The sequence below is a fragment of the Ctenocephalides felis genome, unplaced genomic scaffold (assembly GCF_003426905.1).
Source record: "Ctenocephalides felis isolate EL2017-DRISC unplaced genomic scaffold, ASM342690v1 CF-g0.4_SCAFFOLD_01886, whole genome shotgun sequence".
Classification (NCBI taxonomy): domain Eukaryota; kingdom Metazoa; phylum Arthropoda; class Insecta; order Siphonaptera; family Pulicidae; genus Ctenocephalides; species Ctenocephalides felis.
The window spans coordinates 185,466,206-185,484,093 of NW_020538040.1; the positions used below are offsets into that span (position 1 = coordinate 185,466,206).

Here is a 17,888-nt window from a genome sequence, read left to right on the forward strand (position 1 = left end):
ATCAGATATTTTATAGAGATTCTAACAATAAGTATAAATTTTGTTTACATCACTATGGGTTCCGTATCAATGTTTATCCGTTAGACGGCGACACGGCGCTTACGCGCTTCGATATTTTGTCTCTATGCAGTTAAAGCAGTACGATTGCTTTGAAAAAAAGTTAATAATTGCCAGAATATTTCAAAATAAATTTTTCTTCGAAAAGTCTTTTTTTCAAAAGAAAGCAAATTTTTGTCAAAAATTTATAGTTTCTCAAAATTCTAATTTTTTCGGAGTAATTTTTTTTCAAAAATGTTAATCTTTTTAAAAAAAAATAATTTTTGGTACGGGAAGTTCCAGCAATTTGCCTTAAGGCACGATGCCATGCGCCCCACTAGTTTATTTTTATTATTATTAACTTCCCCAGAATAAGTTTATGTTTTCATCAAAAAATCTGATTCGCCAATTTTATGTTTTCTCGACGTTTCAAGTTATTCTGAATCGAATGAGACCAAATTTGGGAAAAGTAAGCGCGTGTGAGTGTGTGAACAGATTTTTTACCTTAAATCGACATTTTCTCAAAAACGGCAGGACCGATTTAAAAAATCAGTTTATCTAGCGTTTATCAATTTGCCTGAAGATCAGTCAAGCCGTTTTTTTGTAAATAGCAGAAAAGTGAAAAATTTTTCGTCCACGTTTTAGCCCGCATATTCTGAATTGATTTCGAAAATTTAAAAACCGTTCGAAAGATATTGGTTGGGAATCGTGCTTATGAGTTTTTGGTAAATTGGCCGGGACGTTTTCTTGTAATAAAGTGTTAAACAATTTTTTTAGACGATTTTTATGTTTTTTTGCGACGGTAGATACCATAGTCTTATAGATCATACTAAAATATTACGGCCCTATTAAACGACTTGTTTAATTTTGAAAATTCGTCAAAGTTTGCAAAAATTAGTATCGTTTTTTGGCGTTTGTCAAAATTAGAACTTTCATCGACGTTTGCTCAAAAACGCCTGAACCGATTCAAAAATTTGAAAGCCAATCGATGTATTTTGATGTGGGTTATCTTTTCTCAGTTTTGTGCGACGATAGGCTGAGCCGTTTCTTTGTAAATAGCAGAAAAGAGAGAAAGCAGAATTTTAAATCGATTTTAAAAAATGAAAAACTGTTTGAAAGATATCGGTTGAAAATGATACCGATTAGTTTTAGGTTACCGATTAGTTTTAGGTTACCGAGCCGTTTTCTTGAAATTAACTATTCAAAAAAATGTCGATTTTTATGAACCTTTTTTGGCAATAGATACCATGGTCTTATAAAACATACTGAAATGTTACGACAAATAGTTCAATGTTAAAAATTCATCAAAGTTTGAGCAAATATTGTAGTCAAAATTTGTGTCAAAAGTTGCTTTTGTGATGTGATGAGTCAAACAATATCAATTTATTAAAATGATCAACTACAATTTAGGGGATACAAGCACGTGTCTGTGCAATATAATTATAATTACAGTTAATTTAAATGCGTTTGAGAAATTCTATTTGAAATTGCATGTCTAGATTTAATTGAAAGCCATAACTTATTTATTTTTGAAATAACCAGTTGAAAATTTTATCTAAATATCTAAATTTCAATTTTGATTGATTAAGTAAATTCTTGCACATTTTGGGTTCATACGACTTGCCTTAAGGCTAAATGCCACTTCCAACTAGTTTTTTGAATTTGATCACGCCATTTTAAATTATCATTTATTTCGATCACCCTTTTTTACTTCTTTTATTTCAATATTACTGATTAATTTTTTAATTCTGTCTTTTTTTATTTTTAATTAATGTACATATTTAGTTTTTTATACTTATAGTTAATTATTTTTCATAAAATATATTTTTGTTGTATAATTTTTTAATTATCATAATTTTGTCAGTGTCCTCTTCGTACACTATATTTTTATCTATTAATTTAGTTTCTTTAAATTATTTATATATAATAATATTTTTTTTATTATTTGGTTTTGGCTTCTTCATTTACTTGTATAGTTCATATTTTTTGTAATTACCATTACTATTTTTATTATTATAACTTTTCGAAAAATAAGTTTATATTTATTATTATTATTTACTTATTATATTTCATGTTTTCTCAACGTTTTAAGCCATTCTGAATGAAACCAAATTTGGAAAATATATGTGTGTGTGTGTGTGAACAGATTTTCTGCCGTAAATCGGCGTTTTCTCAAAAACGGCTGAACCGATTTCAAAAATTCAAAAGCCATTTGTTGTATCTCGATAAGAATTATCGTTTCTCAGTTTCATGCGACGATCGGCCGAGCCGTTTTTTTGTAATTTGGAAAAAAGTGCTAAATTTTTGTTCACATTTAAGCTCATACTACTGAGATCAATTTTAAAAAATCAAAAACTGTTTGAAAGATATTAGTTGAGAATGATACTGATTAGTTTTAGGTGAAATCTACTGAGCCATTTCTTGTGATTGACTTTTGAAAAAAAATTTAAGACGATTTTTAAGAACTTTTTTGGCAATATATATCATGGTCTTATAGAACTTACTGAAATCTTACGGCTTTGCGACAAGTAGTTTAATTTTTAAATTCATCAAAGTTTGAGAAAATGAGTAGTTTTTTTGACGTTTGTTAAAATTAAAATTAGACGATTTACTTGGTATAACGATAGAGTTCTTGGTCTTAATGAACATACTAAATCATTAAATTCTTACGGAAACTGGTTCAAATATAGAAAGTATTAATTTTTGAAAATTTGCTTTAAGAAAATACTTCGAGTTAACTTGTTCGTTCGTTTTCAAATATTTATAATAATAATTTATTTATTTTTTATTAATTAAGTTGATTATTTACACACATCGAGAAGTTTGCCTCAAGGCAAAATACCAATACCAACTAGTTTTTATTATAATTATTGTTGCTATTATTATTTTTATTGATATATGTGGGTTGCGATTTTTTTTGATACATTTTCAAATTTATCGTTTTAGTGGAAACACTATTCCTTATTTTTTATTGTATTTCAATAAAAATGATCTAATATTACTTGATGTTTCATTAACAATTGTAACAAAATTGTAAACAAAAAATATATATGTATAATAAATATAACATGTGGTGATGTTTATCAACCTTCACCAATTATAGTAGCTCCATACATATAACTCGCACTCGCAATTATAAAGAGAGTATAGTGTTAAGTTAAAGATTCTAACAACAGTAGGGTTGTTGCCGTCGAAACATTTCGATAAGAACTATTGTGTATTGTATTAGTCGCGTCAGTTGAGTGTTTTTGCATTTTTATGACCGTTATGCAATAATTCGTTGACTATACACATTGTAAGACAATATTGATTTTCTGTGTGGCCTCTTTAAAATCAACGCTTAGATGTGCCGAACCGTCCGCCCAATGCGAAGCACATTGTGGAATTACACTAGAAATAGAGTGGAATCCCAGTGTGAATAATGTTGTTTTCAATTTCAATGCTATAGCTTAAGTGCTTCATGCTCATGCATTCTCCAATTCTACATTTCTGCATTTTTACTCTCACAATCAGATTTTCTACGCGTTATGGAAAAAATAACTAGGACGTCGAGCACGCGTCCTGTGTAAATTACGAATTACCATTATACGACGGATTAGATTTTTTTTGTACAAACACATGGGCGTAAATGTAGTATAACTAGTGGTGCATGGCATCGTGCCTTGAAGCAAATTGCTGAAATTTTCCGTACGGTAATTTTTTTTTTGAAAACTGAATAGTTTGGAGAATTTTAAAATTTTTGAAAAAAAAGAACTATTTTGAAAATTTTGTTTTTTTTATTTTTTTAAATATTCTGGAAATTTTGATTTTTAACTTCCCATAGGGCAAGTTATAGTAATCGCAAAAAAAGAGAAAATGAAATTTTTTAAATATCTTTACGTTTCAAAACCTTCTGAACATTTTGGCATACCTTAGAAAAAATGGATGTATGTGTGTGTGTGTGTGCGTGTATGTGTGTGCGTTCGGATACAAATTTTTGTCGACGATTTCGGGAACACGGATCAACCGATTTGAATAATTCAAAAAACATGCGATTCGTATTGATAAGGAAACGTGCTAATTAGTTTTTGGCAAAGGCAGGTCTGGCCGTTCCGAAGATACGGGGCAAAAAGTGCCGAAAACGGTAATTCAGTTTTTAAGAGAACGGAGCGTCCGATTTGAATAATTCAAAAAACATTTTATTTGTATTGACTAAATAAAGAACTTGAACTAAAGAAATTTTTGAAAAGGCAGGTCCATCGACTTTGGAGGTATGGAGGAAAAAGTAAAAAAATGAGCCGTTTGGCGGTCGAAATTGAACATTAGACATATGCACCTCAAATTATCAGATATGTTATAGAAATTTTAACAATAAGTATAAATTTTAATTTAATTTTAAGATATGCCAAAATGTTCAGAAGATTCTGAAACGTAAAGATCTATAAAAATTTCCATTTTCGATTTTTTCCGATTACTATAACTTGCCCTACGGGAAGTTTCAGAGTCAGTAAAATAAACTTATCGGTCCATTATTAATTACATAAGTGTAAAAAACTGTCGTAAATAACGACTATAAATAAAAAGTTGCAACCGGATTTTTGAAAGTTGCAAATTAATTTAAGTGCTCAAATTTTATTGTATTATTTAATTTTAAATTTGAATTTTAGTGCATTACTGTGTCTTGGATTTTTACTGTGCAAGATATTTTTTTTTGAATTGACGTTTAAAATTTTTAGTTTGTCAAAGATAATATTGTGATTATGTGATTCTATGTGTTTAATCAGTTTTATTTTATTTTTTGGTTTTTGTTTTTGGTGTTAATATATAATATATATTAACAGTTATTAAAGGATATCAGTCGTACGAAATCGATCCCATGTTGGTGTTTCATCTTTCAATTAATGCCAATGGTTCAAATAATAAATATTAAACTATTAAATATTTTTTCAAAAAAATAGTTAAGCATTATCAACAAAACAATTAACATTTTCTTCAAATTATTTAACCACAAACCAAAAGTTACTTGATATCAATTACTACAAATAATCTAGTTTAAACCAGTGAAAATAGAAATTAACAATACCGTAAATTGACTTCGATATTATTTATGGTTTGGACAAAAATTATTGCATATTCTACTATAATCATTATATAATTAACTTACCGTAGGGTAAGTTATTATAATGGGCCAAAAATCGAAATAGAAAATTTTTCATTTCTCGACGTTTTGAAGGTTTCTGAACATTTTGGCATACCTCAGAAAAAATGGATGTGTGTGTGTGTGTATGTATGTATGGATACAAATTTCCAGTCACGTTTTCGGGCGCACGGATCAACCGATTTGAATGGTTCAAAAACCATTCGATTCCTATTGATAGGGGGATGAGCTGATTAGTTTTTGGCAAAGGCAGGTCCAGCCGTTAAGGAGATAAAGTGCAAAGAGTACAGAAAATAGAAATCGAGTTTTTGAGAGAATCGAGCATCCGATTTGAATGATCTAAAAACATTCAATTAGTAATGATTGGGAAAAGTGTTTGTTAGTTTTTGGCATAGGTAGGCCCAGCCATTTCGAAGATACGGAGCTAAATGTGCAAAAATGGCAGTTTTTGAGAGAACTAAGCGTCCGATTTAAATGATTCAAAGAACTTTCTACTTGTCTTAACAAAATAATTAATTTTGGAAAAAAAAATTTTGTTTCAACTTTTTTTTTTCAAAGAACAATTTTTTTTTTATATCGAAAATAATTCAGATTTTATTTTAAATTCTGACTATAGTTCTAATATACTTTAAACAAATAATTTCAATTTTGCAATTCAATTTATATAATTCTTATAAATATTACAATGTTACAATATTAATAATAATCTATTTGAAAACATTCAGTATTCCTCGAACATTTCGTTACGGTACGGGAAGTTCCAGAAATTTGCCTTAAGGCACGATGCCATACACCCCACTAGTTTATTATTATTTTTGCAATTAATAAATATTTATTGAAATTGAAAAAAAACTTTGTCACTAATGATGAACCCCAAAATTTAAATAAAAGAGAAGAAAGAACTACATGTTAAAAATTACATTCATAAATAATTTCCTAAAACGTATTTTCTAATTTTCAGGTGCATGGCGGTTGTCGTGTGTCACTGGGATCGGATTGTCAATTCGGGAACCTGCAGGCGATATATTTGCCTCCTCATGCAGTCAGCATCCCTCGTACGGAGGTGCCTATGGAGGCCATTATTGGCGTGCAGGTTCGGCCGCGGGGCGGACTTACGCGGGACTATAGCTGTCGTACGTAACCATTATAATAATAATAATAATAATAATAAATCGATTGAATATTCACTGTTTTATACACTTTTATGCATTTTCTTTTCCAAACTTGTGCTCCCATGCTCCCTGGCCCTGCGCTTCGGCTTTCAGTTTTCTGCAGTTTCACCTTTTGCTTCTTCACAATCGTTGTAGTCTTTTTATTTTACCTTCGATGACGTCGTGTAGGAGGATTTTTTTTGTACAAAGGATCCGATCCAGTTACCTTTCCTAATTTTAGTTTTGACAATTGTTAACTAAGATTAGTTTTAATAATTGTGTTCAGTAATGTTCTTTGATTGCCCACTCTTTTCAGTACTTCTTTATAGGGTTATCTTATCTGTCCACATTATCTTTCCTATTCGTCTCCAGCCCAGCACTGCAATTTTAAACTCTCCAGATTGTTAGAGTGCATGTTTCTGATCCGTACAGGGCTGTACTCCAGGCATAACATTTTATTATCTCCTTTGCAAGTCGAGACTCGTATCTTTTTCTTGCAGTAATAATTCTCAAATATTTGAAATGATCCACGTCTTCCAATTAACCATTTCCTACCTTAGTGGCTTATTTCGTTTCAAGTAATCAAGATATATTTCTAATGATGTATTTTAAGATGATACATATCTATTAGGGTTTGTCGGTTTTCAAAAACCGGTTTTTGGCGAAAATTATGGAATTTGAAAACCGGTTTTTAGTGAAAAAAGTCGGTTTTTACTCTATAAATGGAAAATGACAAATATAGCCAAATATAAAAGATAGATGAAAGCGTTTTGATTCTTGAAATCATATCGGTTCAATAGCATTTGATATCTTATCAGTCTGCAATGGTTCCCAGAAAGGTTTTGTATATATTAATTTAGATTTTTATACCAGTGTATATATTAATTTAAATCAGTATGACTTCTTCTTGAAGAAGTAACTTCCTCTACTCAAACTTAAAAAAAAAGTTTTAAACCATAGAAACCACAAAATTAAATAACAAAAAACTTAGAATTATTATATCAGGCTTTATAAACAATTAAGCATAATTTATGCAAGTATAAGAGTATTTTCTCTTTCAAAAAATTTTGTGAGTTAACAAACGATTCGTCTAAATAGCAATTCGATAGACGATCTCAGATTTTTGAAATCATATTTTATTAAACAAAAAAACAATTTGAATGTTTAAAATTAATTAATTAAAATCGCTCGGAACAGACGATATACGAGTTTAGCTTAATTGTTTTTAAAACTAAAATTGATATTAACAAGTATGTTTCAGCATGTATATAATACTTATTATTTTTTTGAATTTAATGAATTTTTAATGAATTATTTAAAAATGTATTATTTTAGTTTATTCGAAAACTTTCCTTTCACTATCATAAAAATATTTTTATTCTTATATGTGAAAATGATGCATGAATAACGAATAATTATTTTCAAAGTTATTTAATCAAGATAAACTATTATTTTTAGTTCTACTAATTAAAACTAAAATAATTTTGTTTACTATGTATAAAGTTGAACAATAAATAAATTTGTCAAATACTGCTCTAAATTACACTAAATTTGCGGATAAATTACAGAATATTCGAGCAAAAAAATATTTTCTATATAAAATTCGAAAACCGGTTAAAACCGGCTTTTAAGTCAAATCAAAATTCGAAAACTGGTTTTCTGAAATGTCGGTTTTTGCATAAACCCTAATATCTACGTATTTTTGCAGCTCGAAGTATTTCAGAAGAATTCAGCAGTGGGGACGCAGCGAGGTATCGCGATGAAGAAATTAGTTCATCATCAGGTATAATACTAAATGAATACATTAGATTCTCTGTTTGGATAAAATATTATTGTTAATTATTTGTAGTCAAAACAGATGCGGGACATAATCGTGATTCTAAATGCGATAAGGGTAAAGAGAAGGAGGACAAAGATGAAGGTTTGTCATTAATAAATAACACTGCAGTATGATGAATTTCTAACTGTAAAATATTGTATTATTCTTTTGCAGAAGTGATCAAAGTATTTGACGGCAATTGTTCACTCCGACGTCGAATATTTCGCACGATATCTGTGTCCCGTACAGCATCAGCCGAGACTCTCCTGCTGGCCTCCCTACGTGCTTTTCACATTGGCAAAGAACCCAGTGAGTTTTATTTGACGGACCTTTACGCCGGCGACGATGTTCGCGTTCAGGATCCTTTGCCGGTTACTACACTGCAACGTGTCGAAGGAAAACGGCCAGCCGTTTTTCTTCGATTCAGGTAAATAATAATTTTAACTAGTTGGTATTGGTATTTTCCCTTGAGGGAAGTTACATGAACTTCCCGATATGTGTAAATAATCGACTTAATCAATAAATAATAAGTTAATTTATGAGTGATTAGAAGTATTCCGAGTGGATTTATTACACATCATTGCAAACGAACGAACACGTTAACTGGGAGTACTTTCTAAAAGCAAATTTTCAAAAATCAATAATTTTTATAATTGAACCAGTTTCCATAAGACTTTAATGGTTTACTATGTTCAAGACCAAGTACACTATCGTTATACCAACTAAATCATCTAATTTTACTTTTAATAAACATCAAAAAAACTACTCATTTTCTCAAACTTTGATGAATTTTTAAAATTAAACTACTACTTGTCGTAAGGCCGTAATAATTCAATAAGTTCTATAAGACCATGATATATATCGCCAAAAAAAGTTCCATAAAAATCGGCCTAAATTTTTTTTTCAACAGTTAATTCCAAGAAAACGGGTCGGTAGATTTTCACCTAAAACTAATCAGTATCATTCCCAACTAATATCTTTCGAACAGTTTTGATTTTTTAAAATCGGTTCGGTAGTATGAGCTTAAATGTGGACGAAAAGTTTAACACTTTTTTCCAAATTACAAAGAACGGCTCGGCCGATCGTCGCACAAAACTGAGAAACGACAATCCTCATCGAGATACATCAAATTCTTTTTAAATATCTGAAATCGGTTCAGGCGTTTTTGAGCATACGTCGATGAAAGTTCTAATTTTGACAAATGCCAAAAAGGCCATACTAATTTTTGCAAACTTTGACGATTTTTAAAGCTAAACCAGTTGTCGTAGAGCCGTAATATTTTAGTATGATCTAGAACGCTATGGTATCTAGTCTTAGCGTCAAAAAAATAATCATAAAAATTGTCGATTTTTTTTTTAAACATTATTACAAGAAAACGGCCTGGCCGATCTTTACAAAAACTATCAGCACGATTCCCAACCAATATCTTTCGAACGGTTTTTGAATTTTCAAAATCGATTCAGAATTGCGGGCTAAAACGTAGACGAAAATTTTTTTACTTTTCTGCGATTTATAAAGAAACGGCTTGGCCGATCGTCGCACAAATTGACAAGCAATAGTCCTCATCGGGATACATCGAGTGGCTTTAAATTTTTAAATCGGTCCAGCCGTTTTCGAGAAAACGTCGATTTACGGCAAAAAATCTGTTCACATACACGCACACACACATACACACACAACACACACATACTTTTCTAAATTTCTTCAGAATGGCTTGAAACGTCGAAAAACATAAAATTAGCAATTCGGATTTTTTGATGAAAACATAAACTTCTCTTTCGGGAAGTTAATAAACTAATCAGATATTGATATTATGTAAATGTTAATTAAAAATAAATTACTAGGGATCGTGAAATTGAACATGGTGTTGTGCGGGTTTATCCTGGAAAACTTCAAGTATCGGAACCGTTCTGCACGATACAGGTGACAAATGACACTACTGTAAAGGATCTTATCCGACTAGCATTAGACAAATTTGGATTAAATGATTATCAATGCGAAGATTATCGGTGCTCTGAGATTCTTCTGGATAGAGGCGGTAAGAATCATTACATAATTTTCAGTCAAATTACAGGTTTTATTATTTATTATTTATTTTTTATTTAGTATCAGAACGAGTGCTTTCATGGACTGAAAGACCGTGGGAAATAGTCAAATCGCTCGCAAAAGACTCAATTAGGCAAATGGAATTAATGCGATTCTATTTGCAACTAAAACAAGACCCACATGGTCCAAACTTAGCACTATTTGTTGCCAATCTACCACCAGGTTTATCAGAAAGAAACTATGAAAATATACTTACAGAGTACTTAGGGAAAGGTAATTGAAATACATTAACTCAAATGTACACCTATACCATATATTTATATATGTTTTTGTTCTAGAAAACAAATTTTCTTCAATTGGTCCTATTTATTATGAATACGGTTCGCTGGTGATCACTTACGAAGATGCTTCTAAGGCAGTGAGAGCATTGTATGCGTTACGCGAATCACGACATGAAGACAAACACTTTCTCGGTGAATATTACATAATGCATATACACTTAAAATATAATTCAACAGTCCTAAACTCAACAAATGTCCTCAACAAATAAAATAAACGTAATATTATTTTCAGTTCTTTTACTTCCCAATATTGAACCCAGCATGGTGCCTCAAGGTGTTCAACCACTTCTAGTATTTGTGAATGTTAAATCTGGAGGGTGCCAAGGATTAGAGTTGATCTCATCATTTAGAAAATTATTGAATCCATATCAAGTATTTGATCTTGATAATGGAGGCCCTCTTCCAGGGTAATTTTTAGATTACTTTGTCAAGTATCAATCATTTTCAAACAATCTTTGATATTTAACTTTATTATGTAGATTGTACGTTTTTCGGCATATAAAGGATTATAAGATTCTGGTTTGTGGGAGGCGATGGTACCATCGGTTGGGTATTGCAATGTTTGGATAATGTTGGACAGGATTCCGAATGTTCATCGCCGGCGTGCGCTATCGTACCTCTTGGAACAGGTAAATTAAATCTCAAATCAATTTAAGGGGCACAACTAGTGTGAAATTTTCAAAAAATCGATCTTTCAATTTTTCCATATTTCGATAGGTTATACCTTTAAAAATAAATATCAAAACTTTAAATCGATATCTAATAGTTTTTGAGTCACAGCCATTAAAAGAGTATAAATAGTATATAGTATAAATCATTTTATCTTTAACGCGTTTTTCTCGAAACAGCATTTCCGAGTTGCTGCAGCGATTACTCAAAAACAAATGATCCGATCAAATTACTATCACATTCCTATCACATTACTATCACTATCAAATTTTTTTACATGTTCTATATATAGTTTCCCGTAAAATGAACTATCGATTTTTTGATCGGATCAAAAATCGAATTTTGGCAGTCCAAAAACGACCAATTTTGGGTAAATTTGACTTTTTTTTAAAAAAAACGCCGTCATTTTGTCAATTTTTGTTTTTTTTTCTTTATCGTAGTTCATTTTACAGACAATATTATCTAGTTTAACGAGATTTTTTTTTTTTTTTCATCCACGTAGAAGGCCGGAATCACTGCAGCAGTGAAGGGCCTTTTTGTCGCGCCGTTGGAGATCGACGATAACTAAAAAATTTTAATTTTTTTCTTCAAAATTTTACTATGTATTCTTAAAATATACATAAATATATTCCTAAAATTTCGAAATGATTGATAAAGTAGTTTTTTTAATATAAATTCTCAAAAATCAAAACATGTGCTGCTTAAAATACGATATGATATGATATGATATGATATTGGAACTAATTAATTTTTCTCTCCAGGCAATGATTTAGCTCGTGTTTTACGTTGGGGACCAGGGTATACAGGCGGGGAAGATCCTCTCAATTTATTAAGAGACGTAATCGAAGCTGAAGAAATTCGCTTGGATCGATGGACGGTTGTCTTCCATCCTGAAGACAAATCTGAAGATCAGAAGCAGCCGACGAATGTCATCGGTAAGAAGAAGCGGCCGAAATTCGTGCCCAAAATACACAATGATATAGAAAAACAAAAAACTACGTCAGTCACAGGTTTACATATTTTTTAAACTTTTTGTGTTTATTATTTATTTCACATCATTACAACAAAAATTTATTTGAAAGACACTGTATGTTTATTATACATAAAATAGTATGACAAATTCGCTAGATAGATGTCTGTAGATAAATCCTTATGCATTCGTTTACAACTACATACTTAGGCGCAAGATATATTTTTATTAAAATATTTTCTAACATCAAACACATAAGAAATTAAGATATAAATTTAGAATTACGATTTTTTAAAAATATTTTTCCAGCCAAAGTGATAAATTGTATGATTTTCATTTTACTATCAAACAACGATTACTTATTAGAGACATGAAATTTATGTTGTGCCCATGTATGTGCATTTATTATGATCTGCTATCTTTGATGGGTTCTCTTCGAATAAAGGCTTGTAAGACAGTCATGAAATCAACAAAAATTATAACAATTTCTGAACCAGTAAGGATTCCTTTATTATAAACACATTTTAATTATGTCGAAATGTTTCGAAACATATCTTGAATATAGCAAATTTATTGGCTGGATAATAATTTCATTGATAAAATTCAATTAATAATTATTAGGTTACTTGTTAAAAGGTATCAATAAAATTTTTACTTGATGTAGATGAGTTTAAAGGGTTTGGTCCGCATTCTCATACAAAATTGGCCTCGCCCTGGTATTTGTAGGACGTCATGTTGAAGGTTTTTATGAAACAGAATTGATATACCAATTTTCAACTCTTTACCGCAACATTTAGCCTAGATATTTTTTGAAATAAGCGAAAGTGAACCTTTTCTACAGATGGTATAAAGTTTTTAAAAACTTAAGCAAACTTTATAACAGTTTTGAAAACGTAATATATTTCATGTTTACTTTCGTCATTAAATGCGACAACAAAGTATTATATGCTCTAAAATTTTTGGATCAAAATATTTAAATTATTTTGAACAACTTGCACTGCCAGGATGAAAAATTACTTATTATTAACATTAGCTATTATGACTGATGAAGTAGAAGGTTCAAAATTGGTATAGAGATTTTTTTTTAAAGATCTTTGACATGTATATATATCGATTAAATATTAAGGTGGAGCCAATTTTGTAAGGCAATGCGTCTATACATACCCCTATGTGTTTCGTAAAACCTTTATTTGATTCATAGCATATTTTAAATATGGTTTATTTGTAATTTACAATGAAACGTGTAAACTTGCATGCTGTACTATATAAATGTTGCAAAATGTTGACAACATTTAATAGAATATATTTCTTTAACATTACGATTGCACTATTTGATATACATGTCTGGAAATGTACATATATTATATAGGTATATGTAAGAATATATAGGGTTGCATTCGTGTATATATATATATATATATATATATATATATATATATATATATATATATATATATCTGTGTGTATTACTTCTATGCGTACAAGAATTAAGTTTATAATTCCTAAAATTTATTATTGCACGCGATGCCTATATCAACAACAATAAAACATTAAAGGTATTTAATTGCTCTTTAATACTCCATTATTTTATCGAAATAAGCCAGAATAATTATATATGTTGTTTTCATAAAGAAATTAAGATCATGTAGTATACATAATTTGATTTTATTTTCAGTGAGTGGTTCACAAAGCGAGGACAATTCTCAAATTTTCGTAATGAACAATTATTTTGGAATCGGAATCGACGCCGATCTCTGCTTGGATTTCCATAACGCTCGCGAAGAGAATCCAAATAAATTCAATAGCAGGTATGTAAAAAAACTATTTCATAATTTAACCCTAATATTTAAAAACTTAACCAGTTAACTGTGGCGCGCTCAACGATATGATATAAGCTATATAAAAGCTTAATGGTTACTGATTTATACGCCAATATACAAAATTTTACTACTTTTCCATGACTAGGGCTTGTGACGACTGGTCAACCACAGTTAACTTATTAAGCATAGTATAAAAAGTCGTTTATGGTAATCTCAAACATTGCAAATAATATTCATTCTATTTAATCTATTATCTTACTTCAGGTTACATAATAAAGGCGTCTATGTTAAAATGGGTTTACGTAAAATGGTTGGACGAAAAATGTGCAAAGAGCTTCATAAAGAAGTTCGACTCGAAGTCGATGGTAAACTGGTTGAACTACCTCCAGTCGAAGGAATTATTATACTAAACATTCTCAGGTAAGAACTTGTTTATCCAAAACGCTAGGAAATGTGATTAATATAAATTATTTTGATAGCTGGGGCTCTGGTGCAAATCCTTGGGGAGTAGAAAAAGAGGATCATTTCACGAAACCTAATCATTGGGACGGTATGCTTGAAGTGGTCGGAGTTACTGGTGTTGTACATTTAGGCCAAATACAGTCTGGACTGCGTTCAGCAATGCGTATTGCACAGGTATAAATCATAAACAGACAAACCTCTGATAACGCGGTTTCCATACTACGCAAAGCTGAAGTTGCGACAGTCGTCTAATTTTTGTTCAACTGTCCATAAGTAACTAGATATTGTTGTAAAAGGTTTTAATATTGACTATTTTATTTTTTATAATATGTTCATGTAATCATGGCAGTTTATATAAATGCTGTATACGACATCAGTGTTAGTAGTGACACGACTTTTTCACAGTACATTAGTCCGTTCTAACAGAGAAGTAAGAACACATTCAGCTTAAATTTTTTTTGTTGGAGAACAGTTTTTATTTTATTTTATTGTATAAACTCTCAAGTTAATAAAAACAATGCCGTAAGGGGGCGTCCATTAATCACGTGATCGATTTTTAAGGAATTTTGGATCCTCCCTCTCCCTTGGTGATACGTGGTGATATTCAAAATTACCTCACCACTCCCAACAAACACTACATGTATTTATAGTTACGAGAAAAAATTGTACAATTTTTGATTTTGTTTTGAAAATGTTTGGATTTTTTTAAAAAAATCAGTTAAAAAATAAATACACGTGTTGTCTTACTATACCCCTCCCTTTTCCACGTGATATTTCGTGATTTTTGTCAAACCCCTCCTCCTCCTAAAAACCACACATGATTGATGGACGCCCCCTAATTTGTACTAATTATGATTTTTTTATAGTGCGGTTTCCATACAACGTGATTAGCGACTTTCATAAAACGCGCTACGAATTAATCTGGATTGTACGGTACGCGTTCGCCGCGTTATCGGAGGGTTTACTGTAATTTCAGTACTAATTATTTTTGTTACTATCAAATTACAATTTGACTTGATTGATATGTGTTTCTAATTAGGGTGGTCATATCAAAATACATTTGAATTCTGATATACCAGTTCAAGTGGATGGTGAACCTTGGGTACAAAGCCCTGGAGATGTTGTGGTTCTCAAATCTGCACTTAAGGTCAGTAATCAATTGAAATATATTAATTTGATCTATGTAATGAACTTCACTTACGATCAAAGTATTTTTAAGGCAAATTTATTGTCTTAAAGTCTAAATTGATTGTATTTAACGAAAAGTTTGAGATGGTCATTACACAGAATTTTTTTCAAAATTTTCCATGTTACTTATTCAAAAATATTATCTATTTATAACAATGTTTGTTAAAATATGCTTCCTTTGAACCATTGGCTTGCAAAAATGATTCATTCAATCGCAACCTTTTAGTTTGTATTGTAGTTTGCAGTAAAGCATGTTTGATCCTGTTTTATAGTATGCTAGTCTAAAACCGTTTTATACCATGAATATTTTCTTGCATGATACAATGATATATGAGAGCAGCAATTAGTTATAATACAAAAATTGATTATTTATATTAAATTTGAATTATATATAAAGTTTTATTTGAGAAGTTGTTAATAAAAATAAAATAGTTAAATTTCTAATTCAATTGATGTTAATTAATGTTGGACACTTTATATGAAAGTTAAAGCCTTAAAGCAAATAAATAATAGGATCATAACGTGTTACAGTTTGAGTAACTATATATTATCTTATATTTTGCGCCTTAGGCAACAATGCTGAAGAAACTTAAATCGAGGCGTCGTCTGACTGAGCCGTACATTACTCCCGAGAATGGAAATGACAATTGTGATAAATCCTAGAATTTTCAAAAATCCAGGCACAATTTCCTATTGTATTATTTATTTAAAAACACATCCTTTGTAATTGTTTCGCAAATTAAACAGACCGGCCGTATCCTATATTGCAAATGAATCCACATATTTAGCAATTTGGCACTTAATTTACCTAGTTATATATATATTATATTTGTTATGTCACATTCCAATATTAACATCAAACAAATCTTGTTCCATTAATCATGTCGCTTTGAATGTAGTTGCTCTAGTAATACATGACCTTTGTAATGCTCACTTCCAAAAAGTATCATTTTTTTAGTATATTTCTAAATTTGTTTCTTAGAAATTCAGATTCTAATGTGTCTGCTCACGATATTGTCAGTAGGACACGTTATGTCAAATTGTTAAATATATTTATTTTTGTTTTTCCTACACTGCCTGCCTGCTCCTAAACTATGTCGCATCATTTAACTGGACATGGCGAACGGATATCAGGCTACGATGTTGAAAAAACTGAAAGGCAAGATGAAACGACGAAATACCGAACCGTTAGGATTGTTGCCGCTCAGTTTAACTGCCGGCGGTTCTAGTCCCCTGGAAGGTAAATCATCGGGATTGTTGTCCGACACGTCGCCAGCCGACCAGGACGACCAAATTCCGGCCAGGGTCTCCTTGGCCTCAACACCTCAAGATCTATCGTTGCACGACAATGACGCACAAGACGACACAGACTTCTGAATTTGGTATTGCGAACGCTTGATTTAAATGACTGACGGTCTTCTGAACGACTCCGAAATGAACCGCTCGTTTCTACATTTAATATTGTACCATATTATAACTCAAAGACGTTACACTCAATCCTTTAAATCAAACGTCGCAATATACCTGTATTATTTTTTTATTTATTTAATATTTATACCGTTATATTTATGACAAGGGCAGGCATTTTAATGTTAATTAGCTTGTGGCTAAACTCTAAATAACGCTAGGAAATTTCAGCAGAAACTAATTTCAGTATGAGTGATAGTTGAGCGCTTGATTGGGTGCTGTTCCGAATGAATGATTGAAATGGAGAATATTAAGGGGCAAGTATACTTAAAATTAGTGTGATTTGGTCACATCTCTTGAATATCTGCTATTGGTCAGTAGCATAATATATTATGTGTGCGAAAAGAATTATAACATTTTATCAAAGTTTTAACGTATATAATTTCATGAATTTGGCTTGCAATGTTCAACACACGCATACAATTACATGAGATTTTTATAAATTGTACATTTTGTCATCCAGTGCAATGAAATTCATATATGTATCATTTTATAAATGATATATAAAAAGGCGTTTCTTAAAATTGCATTTAATTTATAACAAAGTTATTATATAGGATAGAATTCCGCATATAATACAATCAATTTTTATTAGGGAAATTTAGAAACTATTAAAACATTTTGTTTTCCTTCTAGTCAACAGCAGTTATTCTTATATGGGTGTTTAGTGATTTTCATGTTTATATTAATGATCTCAAGATTATTTAATCCAGATGTCTAAACAACTCAATATTTATTTATTCATTTATTTATAAGTCGTAAAAATAATAAATGTTATTTAA

The 17,888-nt window shown here is 30.6% G+C and overlaps 1 pseudogene; it reads left to right on the forward strand.

Moving 5' to 3' along the window:
* The first annotated feature begins 6,164 nt into the window (after positions 1 to 6,164).
* Positions 6,165 to 17,360, forward strand: LOC113378834 (annotated as a pseudogene).
* Positions 17,361 to 17,888: the final 528 nt, after the last annotated feature.